The following is a 22,182-nucleotide window of genomic DNA, read 5'->3' as shown; positions in this document are numbered from 1 at the left end:
AGCAGTGTAATCATAATTTTAACACAAATACTATGGATACCAACTCCAAATCATGGGTAAGGAAATTACTCTCAAGAAGCTTTAAATGTTCATAGGCATAAGAAATCACCCTACCTTCCTTCATTAACATCGTACCCTAACCAACACTTAAAGCATCACAAAATATGATAAAACCCATAACCTTCTTAGGCAAAGTCAAAATAGAAGTCGAAGTCAACAACTTATTTAGCCTTTGAAACTATTATCACACATATCCAACCACTCAAATAAGACTTTTTTCCTGAGTCATCTTGGTTAAAAGAGATGCAATATATAATAAAACCTCTACAAATATTGATAATAACCAGTGAAACCAATGAAGCTCTAAATCTCAATAAGAGAAGTTGGTATAACCCAATTATGGATCACTGCTATCTTGGTTGGATCAACCCTAATACCATTCTTAGTCACCATATGACCCAAGAAAGATATAGAATCCAACAAACACTCACACTTGGAAAACATAGCATACAACTTCTCATCATATAATCTCTAAAGTATAATTCTCAAATACTTTACTTTGTGATGGGTGATAGAAATATATCACTTTTAATGCTTAAAAAGAGGAAAATATGCAAGTTTCTAAGGTTTTTTTGTTAGAGATAATGCATTTTGGGTATGTTTTGTAGGAAATCATGTTTTGGATGCTAAGTTCATGACAAAGATATAAAAAGGTGTTTTTGGATATGTATTGGAGCAATAATTAATTTTGGAACACTTTTTGATTTTTTTATGGTTAAACTATGTGTGGGAATCTAAGAAGAGCTAAAAAGATGACTCCCTGCACTAGCTAAGTTAACACGTGGACCGCAAATTGCATTTATGGACCTCATTCGGGCAAAGAAAGTTCCCAAAGTCAAAAATCCCGAGAGGTGACTTATTGGAAAATTCTTGTCTGGCACTTGCAGTCGCTACTTGTGCCCTCCCTGCTGACTGCAAGCATTACCTGCACCCAGGGATAGGGCAAAAGTAGCAACCAGATGTGTCCATGACCCTATTTTCTCCTATTTCTATCAGGCTTTAGTTTTAGGGTTTCCTCATGTATTATAAATACCCTTTATGCAATTTTTAGGAGTGACAAACTTTTGATATTCATAAATATATTTTGATTTTGAGATTCATTGGTTGTAGGAGTTTCTTATATTGACTTTGATTGATTAATTCAGTTACAGTTTTAGGGTTTCTATTTCTTCTTGTTGTGATTTCATCTTATGCTTTTAATCTTGAGTTTTGTTGATTACTTAACAAGCATGAAAGGCTAAAAACTCTTAGCTAGGGTTGTGGGAACCGTGGCGGAATGACAAAGTAGGGGAAGTGCTATTGTTATTTTGAACCGATACCCATGCATGCATTGTATTATATTCACTTTAATAGCCATTTCAGTGGTTACAAATATTAGGATCCCGCGTAGATTATTATTACTTACTCTAAAAGAGGAGTAGTTAGTAAGAAACATAATGACAACAATAATTTAGAGTTTTACTGTTGATCCACACTACGAGGTTTTATCTACATAAGATGGTTAAATTTCATATAATAACTAGAGACTCAAAAGTTAATAGTTAACTGATAAGGGTTAGTAAGGCGACATCCTGAGACTTAAAAGTTAAAGGGTGAGATCCTTCTGCTCGTACAAAATACTGTAGAAGGTACATAACTTATCGATTCTACATACAAGGTATTGGGTTGGTTAACATAGAACAATAAGACTACAAAGTTGAGAATCTAGGAGGAATACAATCCTAGTGCTCACTTACGATTGATTACAACCGAATTTGATATTTTCTACTTGTTCAATATTGATACTCAAAACCCTCCATTTACTTTTCTAATTCCACCCGATGATTACAACAACTGAGGGCTATGAGTCTATGTATTTCCTTGGAATTTGACCCCAACCTTGTTGGGTAACTATATTTTGAAGTGACTGTATCATCTTCTGAGAGGATCCTGGACGTTACCAAATTTTGGCATCATTAACAAGGAATTCAATGTTGATTTGTAATTTGAAGTTGTTGTAGTTTTCAGGTTCTTTTTTTTATTAGTTGGGTATATGACGGTGTATGCCTAGTATTTGGAGTAGAGGGAATACCTTACTTCCACTAAATCTAAATCCAAAAAGGATCCTACATATAACTAGTAGGATGACTGAGTCAAAAAGAGATAATTTGCCTCCCCTTCCTCCTGAAGGTGTTTAGGACATTATTGATCAATTGACTGGGGAACTTTTAAATCAAGCTAAAAATGAGAGGAGGGTAGTATAAAAATCTTAATGCATAGCTTGGGAGGCAAGTTAGCTGAGTAAAGACAGTAAGTAGACCACTAAGCAGTACTCGATAGGAATCAGAATTGATTCAGTAGAGGCCAACCTTAAGTGATCCGAGCATCTTAGTATGTTCAGCAGTATGAAGATGATGAAGAAGATCTGGGATATGTTGAGATGAAAAATACTGGATCCATCATTCCTACTATTTTGCCCCTGATGTCAAGTTTTACATTTCTAGTACTATGATTCAACTCTTATACTTGAAGGGCGTGTTTGAAGGGTTGTCTACAAATGGCACAAACATAAATATATAAAATAATACTGGAATCTTCACTTCATACACCATTATAGGGGTAGATTAGGATGTACTAAGACTTAGGTTTTCTCCCTTATCATTTATTAGAGAAGAATCTTTGTGGCTAGGGGAACTTACAAAAGGATCTATCAGTACATGGAGTGAGTTATAGATATAATTCTTGAATAAATTATTTCCTCCATCAAGGGTATTGCATCTTAAGAATGAGATTTATAAATTCAAGAAGCTGTAATCATAATCTATGTATGAGACATGATTCAGTTTCAAGAAAAAGTTTAGCATGGTGCTCGGCCACCAGATTTCAGGTATAAGCTTATTGGAGATCTTCCATAGAGCCTTGATGATTAGTTTTAGAGTAATGGTAGACACTATCTCCAGAGGAGCCTACTTGAGATTACAATGGGAGATGGGTTTGAGTATTATGGATCAAATTTCTTTAACTAACCAAGGGTGGCAAACTTGGGAGGTTGAGAAAGGTTTTGACATTTATGCGCTTAGAACTTTTGGTGAGCGAAGAGTAGCCAAAGATGTTGTTGCTCAGAATATTTCTTTATTGAGGAAAAATATTGGTGAGTTGGCTAAGAAATTTGCAACAGTAAATTCTACAAAGTTTAATGCAGTAGAGGCACAGCGTGCAACTTCTAGGGTGTATGGTTCTGAGTTAGAGAAGGAGAAAATTTATGTGGATCATTGGGTTTCCAATCCTAAGGACAAGGAAATAAAGGTCAAAGATATGATTGTAGAGAAAAATGTATTCCACTTGGCAGACAAGATACAAGATCAAGAATAGAAGAGATGTTGATTAAACTGATGAAAGGTCATGAGATCCAGGAAACTTTCCTTAAAGAACTCAAAGCTGATATTTCAGGATTGACCCAAAAGGTTTAGTCACATTCAACTGATATTAAGTAGTTGGAGTAACAGTATGGGCAAATCTTTGCCACTTTGGCCTAATGACAGACATGTACCCTTCCTAGTGACACTATGTAGAATTCTCCTACACTGGTTCATTATCTAGATATTAATACTAGGGGTGATTCCCCACCTAATGAACATTTTTTTCCAACTACTAATGAGCCAAATCAGAATTATATTGTTACAGATGAGCCACCTGAAGCTAAATTTGAGAAGTTGACTTGTAGTGATAGTGATTTTGAGACTGATGACGGTGATGACTTGGTTGTAGAAGAGCTACAAGATATAGTGCAGTAGTTTAACATGAATTTTCATACACCATTAGTAAAAAAGAAAGGGGACCTAGGTACAGTCACCACCCCATGTTCTATTGGGCCTTATGATATCAATCAGGCTCTATATAATTCAGTAGAAGGAATAAATGTAATGGCATTGGTTATATACAAGGTGTTGGGTTATGAGAACTCAAGCTTGCATTTTCAAGGTTGTTGATGGTTGATTCATCTATAAAGAAGTCAGTGGGTATTGTGGAAAACGTAGAAGTGAGGGTGACATTATTCAATTATTCTACAGATTTTATGATTTTAGAATGCGAAGCAGATGCACACTCTCTGATTATCTTGGGTAGACCCTTTTTATCCACTGGTCGGGTCTTGATTTATATGGACCTAGAGGAGATTATCTTCAAATGGAACAATGAGTAAATAGTGTTGAATATATGTATGGAAGTTCAGCAGCCTGATGATATAAGAGTTGTAGTAGTAATTGATGCAGTGGATGGTGATATGGTTGCAGTGGATGTACCTATTGAGGAAAGATTAAGGGTAAAAAAATTAGCAGCAATGATTATAAACTTTGACAGTGATGGGATAGATTAATATAATAAGATAGTTCATGCACTACATAGCATAGGTTTGTACATATATGCCCTTAAAGAAGCTGGATCTTGACTTGAAGAATAGAACTACACCTCCTGAAAAACCATTTATTAAGGAGTCACTGGTATTGGAATGGAAGGATCATCCATAATATTTGTAGTATGTATTCTTCGGGGCAAATAAAACCTTATCGGTGATTATTGCAGCAGATCTAGCTGGAGCACAGTTGGAAGCTTAACATCTGTATTATAGAAATTTAAGAGAGTAATTGGGAGGACCATTGACATTATGGGGGTTCGACTAGGTTTATGCACACACAAAATTTAGCTTGATTTATACAACATTCCAATTATTGAGCACCAAAAGATGACTGAATTCTCCTATACAAGAGGAAGTGAAAAAGGACATAATCAAGTGGTTAGATGCTGGGGGAGTTTTTCAATTATAAACAGCAAGTGGGTGAGCCCGGTTTAATGCATGCTAAAGAAAGAGGGAATCACAGTGGTTCCAAATAAAAAGAATGAATTTGTACCAATGAGGCCAATGACCTATAAGAGAGTTTTCATGGATTACAGAAAGTTGAACAAGTTGACATAAAATAACCACTTCCTTATGCCGTTCCTTGATCAGATGCTGGACAAACTAGAAGGTAAGGGTTGATATTGTTTTCTTAATAGGTATTAAAGGTACAATCAAATCATTATTGTTCATGAAGACCAAGAGAAGACTACTTTTACTTGTCCCTATGGGACCTTTGCATTCAAAAGGATATCATTTGGGTTATGTAATGCACCTGCCAATTTTAGAGATGTATGATATCCATATTCTCTGGTATAGTAGAAGACACTATCAAAGTATTCATGGATGAATTTTCAGTGTTTAGGGACTTATTTGATGACAGTTTAACCCATTTGTCCAGTGCACTATAGAGATGTGAAGAGTGAAACTTGGTACTAAACTGGAAAAAATGTCACTTCATGGTGAAAGAAGGTATCATGAAAGGACACAAGATCTCTAAACATGGTATTAAGGTGGGCAAAGTGAAGATTGAGGTTATTAAGAAATTGCCACCGTAATGTCCGTTAAAGTCATAAAGAGCTTTTTGGGTCATGCAGGCTTTTATAAAAGATTAATCAAGTTCTTCTCTAAAATTGCAAATCCTTTATGCAAGGTTTTAGAGAAAAAGGTGAAATTCATATTTGATGATGAATGTGTCAAGGCTTTCAAATGCCTAATGGAGTGGTTCATTTCAACACCTATTATTGTGGCTCCTGATTGGTCTACACCTTTTGAGGTAATGTGTGATATGAGCGGAGTGGCCTTGGGAGCTATTCTAGAGAAAGAATAGAAAAGATACTTCATCCCATATACTATGCCAGCAAAGCTTTAAAACTCCCGTAAAAAATCATATATTTACCAAACAAGAGCTGCTTGAGGTGGTTTTTGCTTTTGAAAAATTTCGATCTTATTTGATTGGGACTAAGGTCATAGTACACACTAATCATGCAACCTTGAGATACTTGATATTGAAGAAATATGCAAAACCACAATTGATATGTTAGGTTCTTTTGCTGCAGGAGTTTAATATTGAAGTACAAGACCAAAAAAAGGAAAAAATTAGGTTGTATACCACTTCTCCAGACTCAAGGATGAGACCATACAGAAATTAGAGGATGAACTTGAAATAGATGATGATTTTCCCAAAAAGCAAGTGTTGATGGCATCTCAAGATTTGATTCCCTTATTTGTTGATTTTTCAAACTATTTGGAAAGCGATCTTATCCATAAGACCTATCCTTCAAGCAGTGAAGAAGATTTATGCATGAGGTGAGGAATTTATTTTAGGATGAACCATATCTATTTAGGATTTGCGCTAATGGTGTGATTCGGAGATTCAATCCAGAGGTAGAGATTATAAGCATACTGGAAAATTATCATTCATCACCAATTCGGGATCACCACAGTGGCACACAGAAAATCCGCAAAATTTTATAGTATGGGCTTTACTGGCCTTTAATTTAGAAGGATTATCATGATTTTACAAAAGTATGTGACCAATTTCAGCATCAAGGCAACATTTCATCGTTCTAGGAACATCCCATGACACCAATTCTGGAGTTTGAGATGTTTGATGTATGGGGGATCAATTTCATGGGCCCATTTGTCAGCTCCTATGGCATGAGATATATTTTAGTAATGGTTGACTATGTGTCAAAAAGGTGGAGGTAGTTGTGCTTCCAGATAATGAAGGTAGAAAAGTCACTGCCTTTTTGAAGATTTTTTTCTTAATTTGGCACTCCACGTGCTAATATCAGTGACGTTGATTCTCACTTTTGCACGCACTTGTTCAAAGATCTGCATGATATATATGGTGTAAGGAATAAGGTGGAAACACCTTACCATCCTTAGATAAGTGGCCAAGTGAAAGTCTGTAATAGAGAGATAAAGTCTATATTGGCGAAGACTATGAATGCCAATCGGACTGACTGGTCTAAAAAGTTAGACGATGCATTGTGTGCTTACCAAATAGCCTATAAGACTTCCATAGGTGACTCTCCATATCAGCTTGTATTCTACAAGGCTTGCCATTTACCGGTTGAGCTTGAGAAAAAGGTACTATGGGCGTTGAAAAGGGTAAATTTTGAGTGGCGTGATGCAACAAACATTAGGTTGAGTAAGGTGAATGAGTTTGATAAATTATGAATCTATACTTATGAGAGATATGATATATACAAATAAATAATGAAGTTGCATCATGACAGAAATATCAAGAAAAGAGTATTTGTAAACAATAATATGGTCTTGTTGTATAATTCAGGACTACGCTTGTTTCTTGGGAAGCTGAAATCTTCGTAGACTGGACCATTCAATGTGGTTAAGGTATTCCCAAATGATGCTATTGATATGAAGTGTGATGGTGACATCCCATTCAAAGTAAATAGGTAGCGGGTGAATTACTACATAGGAAACCTAAAAAAGTTAGAGTTTGTGTTGAGATGGACCTTGGCGAAGTCTAAGTATCCCAGGAAGCCAATAAATCAGGCACTGCTTGGGAGGCAACCCAAGGTACACGAATTCTTAGTGCGAGCCAAGTATATTCTTACTTCCCTTGGTATGAATGTATATATGTGTGAACATTATGGATCTTATTATGGAACTAGGATTAGGGATATGATAATCACTTGCTAACAATTGCATGAACTGGATAAGTAGTAGCTTGTAATATTAACTCTATGCTATGATGTGTAAGATGCTACTTAGTTCCCTTTGCGTGTTAAATTTAGAACTTTCTTGGTTAGTCTTACCTATGTTGAAAGATAGTCGGTTAGGAAAGGATTATACGCCCTTTTTTTTTTAAATTTCAGTCCACTTTTAGCCTAAATGACCTTCCATGTGTGAAATAATATCCCTTGATCCCTATTTTTAGCCTTAGTCTATTTCTTTGTTTTTACCTTTCTCCTTCCCATTTATGTTACAATGTACCTATTTTGGCCCGAGTCCTCCTTGGACATTATGCACCTCAACTCAGGCAAAATACCTAAGTTAAGGGTGGCTATCATAGGGGTGCGTAATGTAAAGTGGGTATGTAGAAGCGTAAAATAAGAGAAAAAGTTAGTAGGGATGCGTGTGATATAAAAAGAAAGAGAAAAATAAAAAGAAAAGAAAAATTGTGCAAAAATGAAAAATAAAGAATGAAAGATCACACCCAACTTGAATTTGAATTAAAATAAAAGGGAGAAAAAAGGATAAATATAAAGTGGAATAAAAGGAAAATAGGCTAGTAAATGAGACCCGAAGGTCTGTGGAGTGCCAAGGAGTTGTAATCACTTGATATGTCCATATGTACCATAAAATCCCCCAAGCCTACATTACAAGCCGAGAAAAGTCCTATAGTGATCCTAACTTAACTATCTGAATGCTAAGGTAAAGAAAATAAGGGCAAGCCTATGGTATTTGATGCATATTGATTGGAACTTCTCTTCTGAGTGTGAGTGTCTCTTGACTGTCCCTGCATTGACATGCATTATTACATAGAAGTGAGTGGGACATCTTTGTTGTAAGAGTACTTGAGTCATATTACTAGCTATTTGCTTGTTTTAGGCAATATAACTTGTACATAGGCATGGTTGTCAATTGCTAAGGTAGTGCCATACCTTCATCCCATTGTGTCAAATTATTGTGCTTCATGTTTATGCACAATTTTGAAAAAGTGAGATAGGAGGGGATATTGTGATTTGATATTAAAGTATTGATTGACTGCTTTGAATAGATTAGATTTGTCTAGCTAAGCGTCGTGTTTAGTTTGGTTTTTATTTTGATATGTTTTTTTGCCTGAGGACATGCAAATGTTCTAAGTTGAAGGTGTTGATGTGATATAGAAATATAGCACGTTCAATGCTAAAACGAGGAAAATATGCAAGTTTCTGATGATGTTTTGTCAGATATAATGTTGTTTCGTCAGTAGTGCTTATGGACCGCTTGTGGGCAAACCAAATTCCAGAAATCCAAAATCTCGAGAGTTGACTAGCAGGAAAATTCTAGTCTGGCACTTACGGTCACCACTTCTGCCCTCCTTACTGACCGCAAGTGCCACCTTCGCCCAGGGACAGGGCGCAAGTAGCAACCATAAGTGACCACCGACCCTATTTTCTTCTATTTCTATCAAGCTTGGGTTTTAGGGTTTCGTCATGTACTATAAATACCCTTTATGTTTTTTTAGTAGGAGTTACACACTTTTGATATTAAAAACATATTTTGATTCCGAGATTTGATTTTGGTCTTGGTATTCTCTTGCATTGACATTAGTTGATTAATTCAGTTATGGCTTTGGGTTTTTTACTTCTTCTTGTTGTGATTTCATCTTATTCTTTCAATCGTGAATGTTGTTAATTACTTCACCAGCATGAGAGGCTAAAAACCCTTAGCTAGGGTTGTGGGAACCCTAGTGGATTGATGAATTAGGGGAAATGCTATTGTTATTCTGAACTGATACCCATGTATTCATTGTATTGTCTTCACTTTAATAGTAATTCCAGTGTTTGCAAACATTAGGATCCCACCTAGATTATTTCTGGTTACTCCAAAAGAGGAGTAGTGACTTGGAAAAGATAATGACAACAGTAATTTGGAGTTTAACTATCAATTTATGCTACTAGATTTTATCTGTATAAGAAGGTTAGATTTCATCTAACTAGAGACATAAAAGGTAATAATCAATTAGGTTCAAGATAAGGGTTAGTAAGGTGACATCTTGAGACTCAAAAGGTAAAGGGTGAGATCTTTCTACTCGTCCAAAAGAATAAGGTACATAACTTATCAATTTTGTATGCAAAGTATGAGGTTCGTTCAGGATAGCATGATAGCCTATAGAGCTGAGAAGCCAGGGGGAACACAATCCTTGTGTTCACTTACAATTGATTACAACCAAAGTTGATATTTGCTACTTGCTCGATATTAATTCTAAAAAGCCCCCATTTACTTTTGCCGGTCTGGCCGGTGATTACAACAACCGCGAGTTATGAGTCTATGTATTCTATTGAGATTCGACCCTAACCTTTGTTAGCTTACTATATTTGGCAGCGACTATATCATCTTCTGAGAAGAGGTGTGGATTCAACATCACCAGTCAGCCTCACTTTTGGAATAAACCAAGATGTCATCTATAAATACAATCACAAAGGAGTTGAGATACGATCGAAATACCCAGTTCATCAATTCCATGAACACTACTGGGACATTGGTCAACCCAAATGACATGACCAAGAACTCATAATGACCGTATTGAGTGTGAAAAACTCTCTTTGGAACATTCAAAGTTCTGATCTTTAACTGATGATACACAAATCTCAAATCAATTTAAGAAAACACAAAGCAACCTGAAACTGATAGATCTTCAATGCTAGAAAGACAATACTTGTTCTTAAGCATCACTTTGTTCAACTGCCTATAATCAATACACATATGCATAGAATCTGTCTTCTTCTTCAGAAAAAGGACATGCACACCACAAGGAGATACACTAGGTCTAATAAACCCCTTACCCAACAAATCTCGTAACTAATCATTTAACTCATTCAACTCAGCAGGGCCTTCCTATAGGGAGGAATATAAATGGGCTTGATACCGGGCTCCACATCAATAGAAAAACCAATATTGATTGGGAAAAATACTAGTCAAATACATATAAAACACAATGATGAATATGAATAACTAAATAAAATCCTTTGGAGGCAGTGAGGCATCACCAACTTCATAAATATAAGCTAAATAAGATCCTCCTACACTGGGCGGTCCATCCATTGAACCTTAAATACAAGAATCTCTCTAGTATGAAGCTGCCTTACATTATTAGCCAAAATAAGAATTGGATCCTTCAGAAAGGTCAAACGTTTATCCAATTGGTATGAGTCCTAGTTAAGCACATGAGAAGAATCAGGAATGTGTCACGCAACATAGAGACAAAGAAAACTGGATGGACAGTGACAAAATCTGGAGGTAGAGCTAACTCCTAAGCCACCTCACCAACTATGCAAAGAATCTCAAAAGGGCAAATGTATCTCGGGTTGAGCTTGCCCTTCCTTCAAAACCTTATTACACCCTTAATGGGAGATACACGAACGAATACATAATCAATAACTCCAATGCTTAAGGAACAAAGCCTATGATCTGTATAGGCCTTCTACGTACTCTGAGCTGCTCTCAACCTATCCTGAATCACTCTAACTCTATCCAATGACTTCTAAAGAAAATCAGTACCAAGGTGCCTAACCTCAGAAGTATCAAACTATCTAACCAAAGAATGATATTTCCTACCATGGAAAACCTCAAAAGGTGACATATCAATACTCAAATGGTAGTTTTTTTTGTATGAAATACTCCTCCCACTGGCCTCTAAAATCTATAACACAGGCTTAGAGCATTTCTTCAGGCACTTGAATAGTCTTCTCTGACTGACCATCTATCTATGGATGAAAGGCTGTACTAAGATCTACTTGACTGCCAAACTCTTCCTAGAATACTCCACAAAACTTCAAAGTGAACACAGAACCACTGTCTAAAATAATAGAAATAGGAACATCATACAAACATACTACCTCCCAAACATAGATATGGGCTAATCTCTTAGCACTAAAGGACATCTAAATAGGAATGAAATATGTTGACTTGGTCAAATGATAAACATTGACCCAAATACCATTGGAACTACTAACAAAATCCTTGGTAATCCTCTTCTATTTCCACTTAGGAATAGGAAATCTCTTAATCAAACCATCTAGTTGTTGGTACTCGGCCTTTACATGCTAGCAAAATAGGCAATGAGCTACCAAGTCTACCAAATCACTCTTCATACTACTCCTTCAATAATATTCTCAAATCTCAATACATCTTGGCTGTGGCGGGGTGAATAAAATATCTAGAGCATTGAGCCTTATGCAAAATCAACAGAATCAAGTCATTGATCCGCAGAATACAAATGTAACCATAAAATTTTAAAACACCCTCAGAATCTATGGTGTTCCTCTCAGACTCACCACTAAACACCTGATCACCAAGGAAATAAACCTTGCTATACTCAAACTAATGATCCTAAATCTGCTTAAACAGTGAAGACCTCACCTCAAAACTAGCAAGAATTCTCCTAGGGTCTGAAATATCAAGGTAAAACCATTAAGTTTTCTAAGGACTGAGTGTCCCATGCCAATGGGCTCTGAGAAGCTAAAATACAAGACATGCTATCATACTCATTGGCTTTCGAATCAAAGCATCTGCTACAACATTTTCCTTGCCTGGATGATACAAGATCAAAATATCATAGTCCTTAAGAAACTCTATCCATCTATGCTGCCTATCATTAATCTCTCTCTAGGTCATAAGATACTAAAGACTGTGATGATCAGGGAATATCTCAAAATGTACACAATAAAGATAGTGCCTCCAAATCTTAAGCATGAAAAATACCGCCGCCAACTCCAAATCATGAATGGGGTAGTTGTGCTTATGCACCTGAAGATGCCTAGATGTATAGGCAATAACACAACCCTGCTTTATTAATACACAAACTAGACCAGGACCATACTTATCACAAAATACGGAAAATCCCTCACCCTCAATAGAAAGAGCTAAAATAGGAGCCAATATAAGAAAGTCCTTCAGTTTTTCAAAGCTCAAATCACACTCCCCGAACCATTGGAAAGAAACCTCCTTCTGAGTCAATTTGGTCATAGGTGTGGAAATAGTAGAAAAACACTCGATAAGCATCTATAATAACCAGCCAAACCAATAAAGCTACAAATATCAGTTGGAGATTTAGGTCTATCCCAATCATGAATTTCCTCTATCTTAGCCTAGTCTACCATAATTCCATCCTTAGACACCACATGTCCAAGGAATGTCACCAACTCAAGACAAAACTCACACTTAGTGAACTTGAAAAAAAACACCTGATCTATCAAAGTCTGGAGCATAATCCTCAAATGTTATGCATGTTCCTCACTACTTCTCGAATACACAAGGATATCATCGATGAACACAAGCCCAGAAGAATCAAAATACGGCCTGAATGCTCAATTCATCAAATCCATGAATACAATTGGAGCATTAGTCAACCCAAAAGACATCACAAGGAAATTAAAATGACCATAACGGGTCCTAAAAGCTGTCTTCAGGATATCTTTATCCCAAATACTGAATTGATGGTATCCAAATCTCAAATCAATCTTAGAAAACACTGCTACACCTTAAAGGTGGTTAAAAAAATCATCAATGTGAGGCACCGTCACCTTATTAAGCTGCCAATAATAATACAAATATGCATGAAGTCATATTCTTGTTCACAAACAATACAAGAGCTTCTCAAGAGTACACATTCAGTCTAATAAAATCCTTAACAGTTAAATCCTGAAGTTAAGAATTTATCTCCTTAAGCTCGGCATGATCCATAGGTAAGGTGCTATAAAAATAGGTTGGGTGCAAGGCTTGAGATCAATAGCAAACTCAATCTCACAGAAGGGGGAATATCAGGAATATTGGTAGGGAACACATTAAAAAATTGATAAATAATAGGAATAGAGTCAAGAGACAGACTCTCAACAATACTATCACAAATATATGGAAGATAAGACTCACAACCCCTTGAAATAAGCTTTCTAGGACAAACACAACAGATAGTCCCCGTTGGCTCACGAGTTACCACTCCCCACCATATGGGTGGGGGTATGCCGGGCATGGTTAAGGTAACAGTCTTGTCAAAATAGCCCATAAACTCATGATAGTGGGATAACCTATCCATGCCAAAAATCATATTAAAATCCATTATATCCAAAATAATAAGATCAATATAAGTGTCAACATAACTAATAGTCACAACACATTATTCATAAACTCAATCTAGTACTTGAAAATCACCGACATGAGTACATACGCATAATGAAAGCAGTAATAAATCACTAGAAAAATCCAATCTTGGTGTATAATAAGCAGATAAATAATAATAAGTAGATCCTAGATCAAATAAAGTAAGGGTGGACTGGTGGCACACTAAATAATACCTATAACTATAACATCCAAAGTCTCAGCCTTGGGTCTAGCAAGTATTTCATACAACTGACCATGTCCGCCACATGGCTAGGAACCTGACCGACCTCTTGTCCTGCCTACTTAAGAACCTCTTTGAGTACACTGGAAAACCACCCCTACGACCATAAAAACTACCTCTAGTTGAGGGATGAGCTACTGTAATAGAGGGAAGGATGTAAGCTGAAGCTACAATTACCCCATGAAGAGGGCACTCTTAAGAATAGTGACCAAGACCCCAACAACTATAACATTAACCCTAAGCGAAACTAAAATAACCAAATCCAATTAACCCAGAGTAACCACCATGTCTAGAATGGGCAAAAGATGAACCCTTCAAACACTAACCTCCAACATGACCAAGGAAATCACTAGCACTAGAATGACCTCTATAAGTAATCTAAAGAGTTTCCTGAACCAGTTGACTAAGCTAACTCTAAGGCTGATAGTGGCAAAATGTGGGATAGGTTGCACCATAATATAAGGGACCAAGTCCCTTAGAGTCAGTCACAGGAAATCAAATAATAAAGCACTGGAAAACTAAAACATTGTTTAAAACTAAAGAATACAAAGATTTAACATGGAACCTCATTTCTTAAGGATGGAAAAACTACAACTTGCCCTCATAAGCACCCAACTATAAACTATAATTAAACTCTTAATTATAGACTCCAAATAACCTAACTCTAGGCTCCACCTATTTGTAACAACTCTACTATAATCCTACCTTGACAACTTTGCCAAGAACTCACCTTGATATTAATTAACTCTAACCAATATCAAACTCAAGTAACTCTACCTAAGTTCGCTCAAAAACACAAAAACATATTACACTTATAAAATGAGTAACTCTATTACAGACCATGACTGAACTCAAGAACACTCACTCTTTCAGTGCATAAAGAAATTAAGAACTTAAGCAATATAGAAAAGCTAAGTATTTGCCTATTTCCTACTCCTATATTCTGATTTTGCAAAAACTCATCAATTAAGAAGCATTCTTTTCCTTTTATAGTGGAATAATGATTAAGGTAAAAATTAGATTGGGCTAGGTGTCCTAAAAGGTACTAGGTCACCTGCACATTTTGTTACACTAGAAGACAAAACTGTGCATGCCTTGTGATAGTTGTATGTTTCCATAAAGACCAAGGGATGTGGTCCTTTGTTGTAAGATAATCATCACCAAAATAAGATATAGAAATTTTCCCAATTATTGATGATGAAAAACAAAAGAACATGACCACAAAACTTTGGAGTATCAAATTCATTCACCTCATTCAGTAGGAGTGATTACCATTACTGTCAGTGAATATTCCCCCTATCATTATGCACTATTTATCAATATGTCAACTTAGGGACCTGTTCCCTTGTTGTTAGTTGACATCATAATTCATTCGCTATATTTAAATATTCACCCTATCAATATACTTGCATTTATCAATGTTAATTTGAGCATTATTCCTCCATCAATATGCCATCATTACTTTACTATTATTGCATTCAACTTATGTCACCTATCACCTGGTACCTAGTCCTTAATATAGTATTATATCATGCAAGACACCTAGTCCATACCACATGAATTTAGTATACCCATTTTTATAATTATTGAAAAGTGGTAACAGTAAACCAAGAGTAAAAATATGCGCAAGATAGTTAACTCATAGCCACTGGTCAATACTAACATGAGGAATAACTTTTACAGTAAAGAGAAAACAGATGAAACGTAAAAATAGGAATTCATTCATTGTTAAAGGAGATTAGTACCATTACATTATACCAAAAAACATAAAATAACTGTCTTTAAAAGCCATAATAGAAGCAAAGACTATAAATAGAAATAGGCATGACAAACTGACACAAGAATGATAAAACTCAGGAAGAAGGGGGCTTAGAGGAGAAAGATTTGAGAAATAACTCCATTCTGGTAGCCTTATCAGCATGGCCTCTAACAATTGTCTAGTGAGAATTTTCACTTCTATATTTAGCCCTTGAACCTCACCAGTTAGTTATGCAACGTTGCCCTGGAGCTTTACATTTTCTGCTATAAATTCCTTAGTTGTACCAGGTTCTTCTGAGGATAACTTCTGATTCTGCATTTTCAAGTACACTATCTCAGTATCCTTAGCAGCTAGCTTAACCCTTATATCCTTTATTTCCTTGTTTAAATTCTTTTAAGCAGACAATAACTCGTATACTTGGTACAAAGTTCCCACTTTTCCTTTAATGCATTCATTTTCTACCAATGTTGTCAGACTAAACTTTTCTTTGACTATTCCTGGAGTCCCTTTGCTCCCAACTACTCCAAAGTGATCAAAAACTTTATTCAAGAAGTACCCATAAGGAATCCCTTATGTTCCTTCCCTCTCATAGTAAACCTTATGCATATACTCTAATATTAGAGCAGGCAGACTTAACAAGTTCTTATCTTCAACAAACCTGGTCCCTTTCTAACTCTTCATTCTTATAGAGTGTTTTCATGAGATGCTTTTGAGAATCCCTCAATTTTTCATCAAGCTCAATTTGAATTTTAAAGGATTCTTTCTTTTATTTACCTTCCAAATTATCTACTTTCTCCAGTTGACTCACCAAACTCAGATTTTCAAATTTCAACTTAGCATACTGTTCCTCAGTTTTAGATATTTGGATAGTTAAAGAAATTAATTAAAGCTCTTGGTATTCTACTTTTTCTTCTAGATCATTTTTATTCTCTTTATCACCAGTATCATCTACTTTATCTAGTTGACTTACTAGACTCGGATTTTCAAATTTCAACTTAGTTACTTATTCCTCAATTTTAGATATAGAGAGTTACAAAAATTAATTCATGCTCCTAATTTTCTATCTTTTATTCTAGAGAATTTTTCTCAGCAGCCAGTTCACACATTGAATCAATCAAAACATTAGCAAGGTCTTTTATCTTTCTAGTAGAGGTTTTCCAAGTTTTATTTAATGTCATAAAGAGTTTGCTCATTTTATTTTTCATCTTCAGTGTTTTCCATGAGAGAAAACAAGGAATCAAAAGTCATTTTTTCATCCTCCACTGACATCAAGGAAACATCTTCATGCTTTTCATCTTCCTCAGATTCACTAAAAGAATCCTCCCATAATGCTAAGGTCTGCTTAACTACAAAATAAGTTGTAGCCTTCTTCTTGACTCTATAGGAACCTGGTCCCTATACTTTATTTGTTATCTACAGGCTTGAAATGTTAATGATAATCCATTTTGTGCATTGAATAGTCCTTAATGAAATGCCAATACTTCCAAATTAGTGTTGAACTTTAACATGGTGACCTTTTTTTCTTGTACTTCCTCTTCTTTGAAATTGACTAATTTTCTTCATTTCTCTAACAATCCTTTTTTCTAAGTAGGCAACATCAGTGTCTTCTTTACTTGAATCTGTCTTAAAAACCTTCAATGCTAGAGATTTTCCCTTTTACCTTCCTTATTCTCTTTCCCTAGCTGCTTCTTGAGTTCATGTGCCTTCAAATTATCAATAAGTTCATCCATAGTGAGAGTTTTCAAGTTTTTTTGCCTCAGTGATAGCATCCACTTTGCTTTTCCAGGATTTAGGCAGAACCCCGCAGAATTTTTATCACCTATTTGTATGAAGGAATTAATTCTACTAAGCAGTGCAACTCATTGGTGATCGAAGTGAATATTGTATGCATCTCTTAGATAGTTCCTCCTACTTTTATGGTGAAGGTTTCATACTGAGTAGTCGGCATATCAACTTTTGAATTCTTCACATCAGTGGTTCCTTCATGAGCATCCTTAAAAAAATCCCAGATTTGTTTAGCATTTTCACATACAAAAGTCTTGTTTTATTCATCACGCCCTATGCCACAACAATTCTTCTCAATATTCATTCTATTTTCATCATCATACTCTCTCTTACTTTTAACAATTATTCTAGTTATGTCTCCTTCCTTTACCTCTCTAACTAGCACATTAGGACCATCAAGAATTACATCCATCAACTCATTGTCCTCATCCATAATAAAGTTATACATCATTATTTTCCACCACCCATAGAACTTCCCATTAAATCTTGGCGGTCTAGTGGAAGATTGCCCTTCTTCAAGATTAGATGGAGTAGCCATGACAACTAAATAACTCTAGGTGTTAACCTTTTAGAGTGTTTTGGCTTTAATACAATTAATGAAATTAAGGAGGGGTTGCACCACACTGTGAGGGACCAGGTCCTTTAGAGTCAATCGCAGGCAATGAAATAGTAAAGCACTGGAAAACTAAAACTTTGTGGAAAACTAAAGAACACAAAGATTTAACATGGAAATATCCTTGCTAAAAGGAGGAAAAACCACAACTTTCCCTCACAAGAACTACAAACTCCAAAGAACCTAACTCTAGGATCCACCAGTGCTTAAAAACTCCACTATAAGCCTATGTTGACAACTCTACCAAGAACTCAGCTTGATATTGATTAACTCTAACCAATATCAAACTCAGGTAACTCTATCTAAGTTGTCTCTAGAATACAAAGAAGTAATTACTCTTATAACATGAGTAATTTAGTTACAAACCATGACTTGACTCAAGAACACACACTTTTTCAGTAAATAAGGAAATTAAGAACTTAAGCAATATAACAAAGTTGTGTTTTCTCCTATTTCCCTCTTCTCTATTCAGATTTTTCAAAAGCTCATTAATTGAGAAGAATTATTTTCCTTTTATAGTGGAATAATGATTAGGGTAGAAATATAACTGGGCCATTTCTCTTAAAAGGTACAAGCACACCAGCGCAGTTTGTTACACTAGAAGAAAATTGTGCAGGCCTTGTGATAGCTGTCTATTTCCATAAAGACCAAGGGACCTATTCCCTTATTGTCAGCTGATCATCATCAAAACAAGATGTAGCAGATAATATGGATGCAGAGAATATCAACCATGAGAACTAATACCATTGAATTAGGAACTACTATACCTCCCACTGAAACTTCCCTGAAATCTAGGCCACTTATCATTGCCCCTTTAGGCCTTGCAATGCATCGCCTCCATCACCCAATCATGATCTAAAACCTTAAAAAATACCTACACAGAGTAACTCAAATCTGAGTAAAAAAAATGGGGAGCCTCAACCCTATAAAAAGCAGTGAACCATCTCATACTTAATGTCTAGAGTAGAAGTCGCGTGCCTAGCCACCTCATAAAAGAAGGACTCATATTCTACAACTGTCATATATCCCTACTCCAATCCAGAGATTTAATCCCTCAAATGATCGATAAGGCTGCGAGGCATATATTTCTCCATGACCATCTCGAAGAACAGAGCCTAAGTCAAGGTAGAAGATCCAACTTGTTTAGAGTCCACAAAACCTCTCCACCAATGTAGAGCAGCCATATCCAATTGATAAGCATCCTCACAAGAAATCAGAATCTCATAAGCATCCTCGCCAAGTGAACCAAAACACCTAGGCGAAGTCAACCTCACAAATCTACCCAACATCTTCTAGTCCTCAGAAGACATAGCAGGCTATGAAACCACTAGCTGAGCAACTATAGGTGCAGGAGGAACCTCAACTCTGGGATCTACAACTATAGGTTGTGCTCCCACCATAGTACCACTCTGATCAGTAGACTGTGCACCATTAAACAACAATAATCCTAAGAGCTGAACCAATGCATCTCTGAGAACAAAAGAAAAAATAAACCCTGGTGGAGCCTGGGATGGTCCCTTGCCCACTACTAGCTATGGCGGAATAACCTCTAGCTCAGGAGTAGGAATAGGACCTGGGAAAGGTAGCCTATCTTAGCCCCTAGCCGAGTACACATCACACAGTTGTCCATGACCTCTAGGTAATCCATAAATAGGAGTAGGATCCCTATGCTTGGTCTTGGGACCCTCATTTTGTATAGTGGTTGCATATGTCCTGGCCATATTCAAAAGGGTAAAGTCAAAGGAATACTTCAACAAAACAACTCAAACTTTTAGCAAGATATAAGTGAACAAAGTAAAGAACTCCTAAGAATGTCCTATAGCGTCTAAAAGATAGAAAACAGACATCATCATTCCGATCCTCATTAATCTACTAGACACTGGCTCTTGTACCAACAATATTGGTGAAAACCTAAGCTCTGATACCAATTTGTCATGACCTGATTTATGAGTCACGATAGCACCTACTTAATCCTGCTAGTAGGTAAGCCAAAATTGTAACCCAAAGCTAACACAATGGGTTAATTTTGTAGGGATTGCCCATCATAGGAGAAATTCAAGAGCACAATATATAAATAAACAAAGTGTTCTAGATTGATTAGAAAGTCAATACAATATACCAATCCCACGACTTGGTAGAGCCAGTGAAAAAGCATCTAATAGTATCAATAAAACTCAAAAGTGTAGAATAGTCAATATATCTGTCTTGGAGCTAAAGACTGAAATAAATATAAAGGGAAAAAGACAACTTGAACTCTAATAGCTCACCCTATATCTGAAATCAATCACCATATGAACAATGACTAACAATGATAGCTAGTATTCAAATATGCACCAAAAAGGTACAGAAATATTGTATGAGAACCCAAACAATGGATACTCAGTAGGCATCATAGGACAACTTAGCTAAATCATGATATAAGTATGATAAAATACATGATAATCATAAACTAAGTTAAGGTAAAGAAATAAACCTAAATCACCTCCAATACCGCTGTGGATAGTAAGTAATTAAATTGAAATAGCGATATAACATAAGACATCAACATATTCCATTATTGTCATTCAAACATTCGTAAGAAATTTGGAATAATAATGCTTAATGAGCATCATCACAAGCTAACATAAATAGAAAATTGGCTCTAATACGCCAATTGGAGTGGAAAAGTAAAGAACTCGCCACAACCTTCCATACGATTGGAGAGTACACTCAAGAGAAGAATGAGAAATCAGCCAACATTATAACTAACCTTCATCGTCGTCTAACCATCATTACACAATCATCATCACACAGACATTTACCAACATTCCACAATTTACCAATATTCCACAATGTTCTGTCGTTTAACAACCATACCATTTTTGCTGACTAATCATCATTTATTAGCCAATCATCCCTTATTAACTAGTTTATTCAATTACTGGAATCCATCTATATCATAACAAATTATATCCATTTCCTTATTTTCCAACTTAGCCAAATTACTACCTTGAATTTCACACCCCAATTTCATAAATCATAAAAAGTATGTCATCATAGCATAGTATGCATATTCGGACTCAAAATAGTAAATATAGTCAATATCTTGATTTGAACTGGTAAATATAGTCAATAGTGCCGTAATCAGGCTCTAAAATAGAACCGTGTATAAATATAATAAAAAACATAACCATTTTCCAGACTCGAACTGGATATATACATATACATATACATATATATATATATATAATCAATTTCTTGAGTAGTATCATTAATAGCATAAATAATAGCATAATCAAAGGGAGTCAATCCCTACATTAACCAACATAACCATCAAGTATCAAGAGTTCCCAACATTACCTCCATACACCTTTCTAAGATTTTAACAAGCATAAAAGGTTTTACCTAATCTAACATACGTCATAGCCTAAAGTAGGTTAAGAGTCGAATTCTAATCCTCAAGTTCCATTTTAGGAAAATTTCTACCAAACTAGGCGTAAGATATCTAATTCCACTTTTAGAAGTATAGCAAGCTATAATTAGTCCTAAAGTGGAGAATTTCCTTAAACATATTTACTAAGTCAAATGGACTAAGGAACCCTCCATTAGTGTATTCAACTAAGGCCAAACTTACCCTAAACATAAGCAACTAGAGCGTTTTACCTATGTTGAGTAATTTAGGGAATTCTTATGCTAAGCATGAGTACTGAAGTCTAATTCATAAAGTTTCAATGATAGAAGCTAAGTATTCAAACTCTATGATTTCATAATAGCTAAAATGGTCCAACTAATCACAAGGCTTGCTTATCATCAATCTAACTCCTAAAACCCATCAAAGCTTAACAAGATATCATAAATATACTATGACATAGGTCAATTTAACAAGGGATAAACCTAACCTACCTCATCGCTGAAGAAATCTTAATGAACTACTAAAACTTAGCATTTTCCTTTTGACAAGACTCCTCAAGATGAAAAGCTATCAAAAATATATTTTACTCATCAATACAAAAATATCGATACCCATATTGCACCAC

The 22,182-nt window shown here is 35.7% G+C and overlaps 1 pseudogene; it reads left to right on the top strand.

Moving 5' to 3' along the window:
* Positions 1-4,258: 4,258 nt before the first annotated feature.
* The window catches only part of LOC124899474, a 104,269-nt pseudogene continuing 86,345 nt past the window's right edge, over positions 4,259-22,182 (top strand).

Source organism: Capsicum annuum, chromosome 6 (genome assembly GCF_002878395.1).
Source record: "Capsicum annuum cultivar UCD-10X-F1 chromosome 6, UCD10Xv1.1, whole genome shotgun sequence".
Classification (NCBI taxonomy): Eukaryota; Viridiplantae; Streptophyta; class Magnoliopsida; order Solanales; family Solanaceae; genus Capsicum; species Capsicum annuum.
This window is presented reverse-complemented; position numbering and strand designations above follow the sequence as displayed.